A 12,731-nucleotide genomic window follows, 5' to 3' on the forward strand; every position below is an offset into this window, starting at 1 on the left:
TTGCAAACATGCATAAGTCCGTGTTCATCGGCAATAAATATGTTCGTGTAAGAAACTTATTGGTGAATGCAGCCTTTGACCATATTCGTAAGGGTTTTATGTTTGAAATGTGAACCTTGTTGTCCAGTTAAAACTGTTTTTTCAATTGTTGAAGTTGTTGACATAATACGTGTAATTTTATGTAATATTACTATTTGTTATTATGGTTGTGCAACCCGCAGCTAGCCAAGTGTTGCTTTCGACGTCATCCCATATGAACGCACATTTTTTGTATTCTTATCAGGTATGCAAACCGTGTCACCCCTTGTGCAAAACATGTACTGGCGCAGGAATATCCAACTGCATAGATTGCAGATTCTTCCGATGGGACGGTCAATGTGTACAAGCGTGTCCGATAGGCTCCGTGATACGACACGGAAATGCCCGAACTTGTGTTATCACTGGTTCGACTCATTCCGGAAGATCTCGGAACTCCTTCTACCTACTGCCTTATCGAGACAGGCATCATCAAGCTCCGTAGATATGTTATTAGTAATAGACCATTCCAAAATGTATAATAAGACCGCCGCCATGTTGTCAGTCACGTGACTGTCCGCCATTACACTTCTGCCAACTTCTGCGACAACACATTATTTGAATTGCCACATCACCTTTGTGTGCGTCAGGTAGCTCGATACCAGGTACCTTAACCCTTTTCATGCTGGGAAATATGTCGTCTGCTAAAATGTCGTCAGCTGAATTTCTGAAATTAGCATTTTCTTCGATTTTTTTTTCAACGAATACTCTAAAAAAAGCAAACAGTTTGGATCCTGTTGAGACTCCACGTTCTTTGACGTCTCATCTGGATCCAAACTGTTTGCAAAGGCCTTGAAAATTCGGTTCCAGCACTGAAAGAGTTAACGTTGTCAAATAACGTTTTATGACAAGCGAATCTAGGAGCGACTGACAACAACACAACTCGCGAAAGACAATCATATTTTATCATAAGTTAATTCCATGCAAACAAATTTATACCTAACAATTTGGCAATCGACTTGCTGATTATTGAAAATCAAGCTCTGGATTAATGCAAGTGTTGACTGTTTAATTATAGAAAATTTGGTCACATAATCTTATAAATCTTTGGGCAGTAGAAAGGCGAAGCGACATAATGTTGACTTTTACTACATGGCTTCCTATGTGAATGGACGTACACTGATGTAAACAAAATTGGACAAAGATCGCCTTGGAAGGAAAATCAAGGCCCCATTTATGACGTCGAAAAGTGCCGAGCACGTAAGACATTCTTAGATTCATTTCGTAGAGCAAAGTGTAAAGCGTCGTGGAGATGCTTCCAAACGAAATCTGCTAGACGGCAGATGATTTATTTATTTATTATTTGATAACTGGTGATAATGACAATATCACGCACCGGTAGACGACAATGCCTTTAATGGCGGAAACTGTAGAGCATAATTTAAATTATATACTTTGTTGCTCGATAGAAGGTGGAAGATCGAGCCAATTTAAGAAATTTTATCTCCAGGCTATTTGTTATCGATTTCACATTTTATTATATGATTGTTTTAGTTTTCCTTCATTATTTTTTTCTTACTTCCTTTTTCTTTAATACTTGGCAAATACACAAATTTATGATAATCTCCACGATGACCAATGTGGGAGAAGTTTATGGGGACAGGAGAATTAAACAATTGAGTCGCGTTCTGAGAAAACTGGGTTTAATGCATGGGCGTAAAGTGTCGTCCCAGATTAGCCTGTGCAGTTTGCACAGGCTAATCAGGGACGACACTTTCCGGTTGTATGGTAATTTTAGTTTCAAGGAAGTCCTTCTTCCTTACCGAAAATCAAGTTTAGGCGGAAAGTGTCGTCTCTGATTAGCCTGTGCGGACTGCACAGGCTAATCTGGGATGACACTTTACGCACATGCATTAACCCCAGTTTTCTCAGAACACGACTCAATTATAAACAAAGCAGAGAGCAGTTGTCATAATGTGTTCATAATAGCACAAATATTTAAGTAGTATACATAAATAGTCATCGTATTCAAGTATTTTGACCAACCTTGTAAGCATTGATATTTTTTAAAAAATCAGTGCATTTCAGTTCAATATCAACATCCCCACTAGAGTTCGTTATATTTCGTAAGGCATTTCGATAACTATTCCAGCTCTTTAAAGTACAACCCATTCAAATTAACCTTGTTATTTATATTCCAGTTATTTTTATCCTGGCATAATTAAATGACGCCCACGCGCATAGCTTTCCTGTGGAAATTTGAGACGATTTCAAATTGACTTATAGAAAGCAATTCGATTTCACTTTTAAATAACAGTTGTTAACTTAGACAATGAATAGTTATAGCTATTAGTTGTAATCTTAAACTCGTGTGTTTTGCACATTGACTGTTTGTAATTTGGCAAGAATAAATAAATTTCATTTATTAGTCGCTATTGCGGCGATCGCCGGAGACGTGATATATGTGCGTATTTTGTACTTAGAAGCATATGTATTCAGAAACCCACTTCCCCGTGTGAATCGTTATGGTAAATGTTGTTGTTTTAATGATAGATTTTTGTACTTTGCTATGAAATTTTGCCAATGACACTGACAATTGTGTTTTTGAACAATTGTTCATGAACCATAACGATGAAAACGACCAAGCTGCTTGAATAACGATTTAAGTTGGCTGTATTGTATATATTTATTAACTGGACAACATATTCAATTCCGGATTGTATCACCAATATAAGTGTTTTACGACAAACCAAATAATGTTGCAGGTTCTGTGGTATCCACAGAAAGGAGTTTCCATTCATTGAATTAATAGATGCATTCTCAAAATGCGTAAGTCAACGCAAAATGTTTAACATTTGTTAAAACCTAACGCTGAATGGCGAGCTTATAACCGCATTTATGCCTATTGGACTCTCCCATCCTTCAAACATGGATCAATTTATTTCCAACAGTATGGGTGCCTAGTATATTTATTTCTATATTTAGAATATTGCTTACAGAAACTCCTTTAAGCAAACAGCGCAGATCCTGATGAGACCCGCATCGTGCGGCGTCTCATCTGGGTCTACGCTGTTTGCCAGTGCCTTTTTTTCCAGACGCTATGCATAAATGGGTTAAGGGTAATTGTATATCAATTTTGTTTTGTTCTCTATGAAGGGATGCACCCTTCGAAGTTTCGTTTCGTTTAGCAGGATACCTTTACAGTTGTTGTTGTTGTACTTGTTGTTACTGTTTTTATTATTGTTATATATACATGTGTTGCCAGTTTCAGTTTGTTTCTTAAAAGCGGGTATACTCAGAAAATGTTAATTCTTTAAAGCTTAAAGTTCACGCGTAATTCATGAATGTGCAATTATGTTGGATGGTTTTCGCATTTACAATTTCGATGCATGCCTGTATGTCACAGCAGACGTAACCCGTAAACGTTAACATGACAATTGCAATAATACGTGAACATATTTCAACTTATCAATACGATGAATGTATTACTTCTTGTACATCATGAATCGATAAAATAAAAAATAATTCACCTAAAATACGGTTCTTGTTTATCATTTGACTCGTGAAAGACGTGTACGAACAAACCAGAAAGACTAAAATAGACTGGTAATTGACTTTTTTTAATATTGGTACTCGATTAAATCCATGCACTTACATAATTAATGTTAAATGTAATATCGAGACAAAAAAGAAGGAACTGGGTTTTTGAAAATAACTTGTGTGATCAAATCAATATAACCCTTTTAAACTTTGTTCAAACAGTTCGATAGATTAAATGCAATTAATTGACCATAAAAAGTGCGCGTTGACTACCGTGCGAGTTGACTTAGGTACGAGTTGACAGTCACCCATGCAATATCTTTTTTTCTGCGCTTTGCAGTTCCTAGGCATATACATCTAAAATTTTACACATCTCAATCAGGAGGATTGCAGACTCTTTTATTTATAAAGGTAACTTACACCGAATGGTTTACAAAACAAAAAAACAACAACAATGACTCTTTAAAAAATCGTTAAAAAACTAACCACTGTTTTTCTCTAAACAAGTCATAAAACAAAATAACTTCCTCCATACAAACATATTTAACATACCAACATTATTTATTAATGTTTTATAGTCCATTAAAAGCAACACATTTAGACCGTAATAATAAGAAGAATCTGCAATGATTAAAGCCAGAATAATACGTGCCGAGATAAACATATAATACATGTGTTAGTGTTCGTTTTAATATTTATATATCGTTTTAAACGTTCTATCAAAAACAAATAATTGTTGCAAGTGCACGTGCCAAAAGAATTATGGTCAAAATTTATATAAAAAATGATGGCCTTCTGAAACACATATTAAAATTGCGAAACCACAGTTTTTCATACAATTATCGGCGCAATACATTACTTATCGCAGATATAAAGTGAAAAAGAGTGATTTTGTTATAATGTGTTGTGTGCATAGTTTGTTTTTAAGAGGCTTTGCTTCACAAAATATTCAAACAAACATGTAATGTGATTAGTTGTCGATTGTCGATAGTCTTCAAACTAGCTTGAACTTTGTACAAATAAAATGTTAACGGTATAGTTCACATAAACATTCGAATATTGGCACACAACTTAAGGCATCTTTAGTTGTTATTGCATTTAATCATATCGCATGATCCAATGGGACCATACAAGACATTAAAATAATCATACATAACAAGAAATATTAATATACTGATTTCATTTTTACTATGCATGTAGTCATGTCGACTTTCCCCAAAAAATGCTACAAAATGAATAACAGTGTTGCAGAGACCTTAAAAAACAATACAAATGCATGGAAAAGTCCGGAAACGTTTTAGTTCCGATAGCCATACTGATTAGACAAAGTGGTTCCAATACTGGCTGTAACAACCTCCCCTCCCTCACTCACTTCCTTCTGCGAATCGAGAATAAAAGTACCATTAGCAATCTACAAGTAGTATTAGTTGTTGTCAACATTTAAGCTTACAAGTTGATATGTATGTTTATCATGTTGTTGGTCATATTTCGGTGATCAGTCTTTTATTGTGATACACCTATACCACATTATTTCTGCCATTTGTATCAACGAATAATCAATACATTTCGACGTTTTAAACTTGAGTTTCGTTAGATATTCTTGTGTGTTTTTTTCAGCACAAATTGGAAAGGGATCCTTACGAAAATCCACGTTGTAACACATCATAATAGTAAAGCAATGAAGTTGTGTTCAGTTTTGTAGTATCTGCTGTTTAAGTAACTCCTTGGAAGTGCACATTGGAAAGATATACCTATATTAATCACATAACACATCAAGATAACACAGCAATTTCTTTTTAACTTTGTTCCAAAATCGTTGATACAAGTAAATGCAAATTACGGTCTAAATCTAAACTACTATATAAAGCATCTTTATTTTATTCAACACTAAAAACACCAACACGTTTATTGCACTCGCCTATAATTTCTACATAAAGAACAGGCATATAAAAATAAAAACAAACTTGTCTGAATCATTAAAAGGTGATAGTATGTTGTCTGCAAAAGAAAATCTACATACATTGCTTACACAAAACAAATTTTATTAATTCTAAAAATGTTAAATATTAACACATTTCATACATCGAAAATAGTATCAAAAGTGCATGTGTAAGCACGTGTATTTGAATAGTGTTTTTTTAATGATAATCAGTTTTCTGAGTAAAAACCCAGAGTTGAATTTTGAACACGACAGATGTATACACATAAATACAAATTTCAACAAGGGACAAAATTGTCACAAAACAAGGTTTTCAGTTGAAAAAAGTCTGATAAAGGGAGACAATTCAAAATGTGTATTGTTAACCCCCTTGTGTAAAATTGACCTTGATTTCAATTAGAAAAAAAGAGATGTGTTCGTCAGAAACACAATGCCCCCTATTGCGCTGCTTTGAAATTAAATTATTTTTTTTTGTTGTTTTGACCTTTGACCTTGAAGGATGACCTTGACCTTAAACTTCCATCACTCAAAATGTGCATATTCATGAGAACGCCGCTTTGAAATTTTTATTTATTTTATTTTTTTTGTGACCTTTGACCTTGAAGGATGACCTTGACTTTGAACTTCTACCACTCAAAATGTGCAGCTTCATGAGATACACATGCATGCCAAATATCAAGTTTCTATCTTCAATAATGCAAAAGTTATGGCCAACGTTTAAAGTTTTTTCGGACGGACGGACAGACTGACATACACACATACTGACATACTGACGGACAGTTCAACTGCTATATGCCACCCTACTTGGGGCATAAAAAGTCTGATAAAGAGAGACAACTCAAAATCAAAATGTGCATTGTTACTGATTGTTCATAGTTACATAGTTGTTTCAAAATCTATTTTTAGTTGTGGTGACCTTGACCTTGGAGATATTGACGTAATTCTTTCGCTCCACACACCATCCAATAATGGTTAAAAAAATGTACCAAATGATTTTAAAATGTCACAATGAATGACATAGTAATGGCCCAGACAAGCTCATTTATGGCCATTTTTGACCTTCAACCTCAAATTGTGACCTTGACCTTGGAGATATCAACGTGATTCTTTCGCGTGACACCGTCTAATGATGGTGAACAAATGTGCCAATTGATTTTAAAATCTCACAATGAATTACAAAGTAATGACCCGGACAAGCTCATTTATGGCCATTTTGCAAACTCAAAATGTGACCATGACCTTGGAGATATCGACGTAATTCTTTCGCGCGACACACCATCTAATGATGGTGAACAAAAAAAATGTGCCAAATAATTTAAAATCTGACAATGAACGACAAAGTTATGGCCCGAACAAGCTTGTTCCGCCCGCCAGCCGACATTCGCCAATCTAATAACCAGTTTTTTCCTTCGGAAATTCTGGTTAAAAATGGGACAGGGATAATTTTGTTAATGATATTGCTATGAATCATAGGCAAAATTGTATATGATCAAATCGTATAAACAAAATATATATACGCCTGTTTGTGATAAAAGTGGTACAAATCGCCTTTACAAATGAATTACTATATAAAAATTTAAGAATAAGTGTATGCCTTACAAAATGGAATTTCCATCGAAAATTACAACAATTCACAACACTTAACATATGTCATATGAGAAAAGCAGTGTAAATTATAATACAAATTTCAAAGATTAAGAGAACATGAATAATACCTTATCAACAAAACTTTTAAAGTCGGTATTTACTCTTATACATTTTTTGAAAAGTTAAAAAAAAACACTTTGATAAATAAATTACAAAATATAAAAGTTCCTTTAAATGGTACCAAATTATTAAAGAAATAACGAGCTTTTTAATTTGCAAATTATTTTTTTAATGGAAGTAATCCCTTAACAAAAGACAGGAACACTTTTTGATTATCCCTACTATTTTGTGCGGTTTGTAAAAACAACACAAAGACACAATTTGTTTGTCTGCAACAAATATTACTTACATGTTCTTTATGTCAAAAAGTTTGTCCTTATGAATTCCATTGAAGTAAACCTGTATCATTGAAATATTATTCATTTGTTTCCTTTAACATTCCTCATACATGTACATATTCATTTGTAGTTTATTCATTTGTAGTTTAACATCAACAAATGTAGACATAAACAAGTATTATTCACTTTAAAGGGGGATGATGGCTAACAATTTAAAAAATAACACTTTCAAAATCACATGGTGCAAAAATATTTTATTTGAAAAATTAACAAATTGAAAATACTGGCAAACAAGTCTTGTGTCCATATCTAACAGATGCTCCCTCATTTTATTTTTTTTTCAAATATGACTTGACCCCTGAGCGTGACCTTATCCTATTGTGACCTCTACCTGTGACAGGTTGTCTTTACATTTTGTGCTAAATTATTTTAAAATCAAGCCAGTTATAGAAAAGTTATGGCTCAGAATTAAAAAACCAACATTCGCACATGCAAACATAGGCAAAGACTAAAAGGGCAAATGCTATATCCCATCTTCTTCAAATGGGGCCATAAATAACAGAACATAATTTATGTTCAAAATCAAAATAATCGTACATACTAAGCTGCTCACTTGGAGCCTGATTTTCGTATCTTTCACAATTAAGCATCATATTAACGATACATGTTTACTATTTTGAAACTACACAATTCTGTTGCAACTTGAATCTATCATTATATCTTTGAAAAGACAAGGCTCCAGAATCTCTGAGCCACTCTCTGGGAAAATGGGGCTTAATGCATGATAATAAAGTTTTGTCCCAGATCAGCTTGCACAGTCCGCACCATCTAAACAAGGACAACACTTTCTGCCTAGACTGGTTTTTTGTTCAGAACAGTCTTAATTCAAACAAACAAATCCATAAAGTGGAGAGTGTTGTATCTGATTAACCTGTGCAGATTTCATTAAGCCATGTTGCCACCGAGCCTGGCCTAAATGAAATTATAACTTTTGAAGACAATGCAGATTTTCCAATTAATTCACAACAAAAGATAAATAATACGAACTCAAAGTCTAAACAATATCAAATATTGTAAGTCAGTTTAAAATTGAGGCAAAGAATAAATGTGATTGTATTTTAAAATCAAAACAAAAAATGTGTTTGTCAGAAACACAATGCCCCCTGTTGCACTGCTTTGATTGATTGATTTATGTTTTGGATTATATCCCTTTAAAAAAAACATTACTTCCCTTGTAAAAATGATCTGTACCTGCCAAATGATAAATCAAAATGATCTCCCTTTAAAGCTTGTTACTTCCCTTGGATTTATTTTTTTGACCTATGACCTTGAAGGATGACCTTGACCTTTCACCACTCAAAATGTTCAGCTCCATGAGATACACACGCATGCCAAATATCAAGTTGCTATCTTCAATTTTGCAAAAGTTATGGGCAATGTTAAAGTTTTCAGAAGGACGGACTGACAAGACAGTTCAAATGCTATATGCCACCCTACCGGGGGAATAAAAAAAAATGTATAACAATAAATATTATTAGCTGTCTCATCATTATTTCAAGAATCAAAACACAATAAATTAATTTGATTCATAAGGTGATCAAAATTACAATCCCGACAAGAGAAATGGTTCCTTCCTAACAAAGTCCCCAAATTCTACTGTTACTGGGAAGAACATTTTAGTGACATCATGCAAAAATGGGTCTTATGAAATATGTAGAAAGCTAAGCTCCTTACATGCCTTCTTATTCTCAGTCTTGTAAGGAGCTAATCTGTCGGCGGGACTTTATGCATAGTGGACTCTCCCATCCTTCTTAATTGGATCAATTTATTTCCAAAATTGGGGATGTCTAGTATATTTATTTCTATATTTTGAATATTTATTACAGATATTCCTTTAAGCAAACAGCGCAGACCCTGACCGCATGATGCAGCGTCTCATCTGGGTCTATGCTGTTTGCCAATGTGCAGGCTGGTATGGAGCTAGCCCACATATGGCATAAGATCGATTTTCTCATGAAATGGCCCAAAGATAATGAATGTGAGGTTCATAGGCCCACTTGTTTAGTCCAACCTGTTTAAATTTATCTTTCTAAAGTGTACAAACTGAAGGTCAAATTGTTGAAAGTAAAAATGTACAAGAAAAAAATCAAAAGTTTAAATTATGCTGACCAGGACAAAAAAGTTTGCTTTGGAGAACGAAAAAGGCTAATTTTATCAATGGAAGAAGATATGACCATTATGTGTACAAAATCATACTAAAAGGAAGAAAATTAAAAATACGGACCCACACAGAAATGCACATGCCACTAAAATGCAAGAATGGAATGTTAGAGCAAGCACAAATAAAGGAGCAAAGACATGGCCCCGTGTTACTCAAGTGATGATCGTATAAATAGTTAAAACGAAAATTGCACATATGTTTCTCACCTTAAAGTCATTTGCTAAAAACATACATCGTAGGTACACTTAATAATTTAAAGAGGAACACTGAGTAAAATGATAGAACAAAACTGGAATACCAAAGTACGTACACATTTTCTTTGATAATCCTTGAACATGAATGGTGTGACTGACATTTCCTTAGGAAGCTTGACATAATGTTAGAATGTTTATTTGAAGCAACCACTTTGCAAAACCACAATCATGATATGTATGTACAGTGATAAACCAATTTATTGCCATTAAACTTTAAAATGTAGCACATTAAAATCAATTTTCTTTTTATAGTTGTTTTACTACCATTGATTCTTTCAAAATAAATGTTTCGAGTCTCAATAGTTTAAAAGCAGTAGAACAATGAGCTATAGAAACATTAAAAATCTTAAACAACACATACCTCAATAAAAACCAATAGCTTTTTCTTATTATACATAAGTTTAAAAGAAAAACTCGTAATGATATTTAAAAAAAAGAGGACCATCAGGCCCTAAGGCGCTCACCTGAAAGCCAAAGGAACTAGACTATTCTGAAAAAAATGCAAGCTGATTCATGAAGATTATTTTGGACCAAAAAAGTGACTTTTAACATGTTTTTTTATATTTGACCTTGTGACCTAGTTTTTGAGCTCATATACCCAGCTTCAATCTCTGGCAAAATTTCATTGGGACAAATGTTCTGACCAAGTTTCATGAAGATTGGCCAATAAATGTGGATAATAGTGTCAACAAGTTTTCACTAAAGCCATATAAGGACAACTGCCCCCCCCCCCCCCCTGGTGGCCATGTTTTTCAACAAACCATAACCATTTTCAAACTCACTTAAGCTATTGTTAGAACAAATGTTCAGATCAAGTTTCATAAAGATTGGATAATAAATGTGACTTCTAGAGTGTTAACAAGGTTTTGTAGTAAATAGCCATTTAAGGAAAAAATGCCACGCCCCCTTGCGGCCATGTTTTTTAACTGATCTCAACCATTTTTTGAACTTAGCCCAGATATTATTAGTTCAAATATTCTGACCAAGTTTCATGAGCATTGGACCACAAATGTAACTTCTAGTGTTAACAAGGTTTAACCATACAGTAAAGCCATATAAGGAAAACTGCCCCGCCCCATGGCGGCCATGTTTTTCATTCAACTGGAACCATTTTCGAACTCGTCCAAGATATTATTGGGACACATGTTTTGACCAAGTTTCATGAAGATTGGACTAAAAATGTAACTTCTAGAGTGTTAACAAGGTTTTACTATAGCCATATAAGGAAAACTGCCACGCCCTCCTGGCGGCCATGTTTTTCAACCAACCGGAACCATTTTCGAACTCGTACAAGATATTATTGGGACACATGTTCTGACAAAGTTTCATGAAGATCGCACAATAAATGTGACTTCTAGAGTGTTAACAAGGTTTGCTATATATAAAACTGCCACGCCCCCTGGCGGCCATGTTTTTCAATCAACCGGAACCATTTTCAAACTCGTTCAAGATATTATTGGGACACATGTTCTGAGTAAGTTTCATGAAGATTGGACAATAAATGTGGCCTCTAGAGTGTTAACAAGGTAAATGTTAACGACGCACGACGGACAAAAGGCGATCACAATAGCTCACCATGAGCACGTTGTGCTCAGGTGAGCTTACAAGAGCACCGCATAACGGGTGCCACGCTCGGCTGCGGGTGCAGTTTTCAATAAATGAAAGCTTGTCAGTTTTTTGTTGTTGTTTATTTTAGAGGTCACAGTTATCTTGACCTTTGACCTAGTGACCCAAAAATGGGTGTGGCCTGTAGAACTCATCAAGGTGCAGCAACATATGAAGTTTCAAAGTTGTAGGTTAAAGCACTTTGATTTTAGAGCCAATGTTCAAAACCTTGACAAAATGTCAAGGTTTTAGCACGTCACGGACAGCGGACGACACGACGACGGACACAACAAGCTGGCTATGACAATACCTTGGGTTTTCTCCGAAAACAGCCGAGCTAAAAATTTAAGCATGATCTTATATCATACATTAAAAACTTAAATAGAACCATGGCAACACCACAAAACCAGGCTGTCAATTATTAAACCTTTCCCACTCAAAGTCAGAGTGAAAATTGCTATGTGCAAACAGCATATAACCAAAACAGTCTGCGAGTAACTCAAAGTCTGTTAAGATTTTACGCTGTTTGCTGCTTGTCAGTATTTAAGGGTTGGAAATGAAGCCTTTAAAACTTGAATCTAGTAAGAATATAACTTTATAAGAGACTACAAACACATCAAAATAAATATCTAATGGGAAAGGGTTAAGAATCCAATTTTTTATTTTTAGGAAAAGTGACCTTGACCTTAGGCCAAAAAGTCTCGTGTACAATCCCAAACTAGGTCCTAATGCAAGCTTGCTTTATCCTATGTTTTAGCAAGAAAGGTGCGAGCAAAATTTATTGACGGGAAAACAATCTGTTTTAAGGTTATCTTGTTTAAGTAACCTTAACCGCGATCTAATTTGCCCCAAATGTGATGAAAAGCTAGGTCTTCATCTAACCTGTTTGACATTGCACACCCGCCCACCATACTTTCATCTCTGTTTGACATTGCACCATACTTTCATCTGAGATAACCAGGGTTTAAAACTTCACTTCACTAAAAAAAACTCGTTAACAAACTACTATATTATCATTAAAAATGATTCATTAAAAATAGACATTGCCTGTGTGTTTTAGATTGAGTCATGTATTGGAATATTAAAGAAGCTAAATATCATTCAACATTTACAATCAAACAAAATATTTGTCAGTCATTGTTTCATAGTATATATTTATGTAAAATGTGCTC

Source organism: Dreissena polymorpha, chromosome 5, assembly GCF_020536995.1.
Source record: "Dreissena polymorpha isolate Duluth1 chromosome 5, UMN_Dpol_1.0, whole genome shotgun sequence".
NCBI lineage: Eukaryota > Metazoa > Mollusca > Bivalvia > Myida > Dreissenidae > Dreissena > Dreissena polymorpha.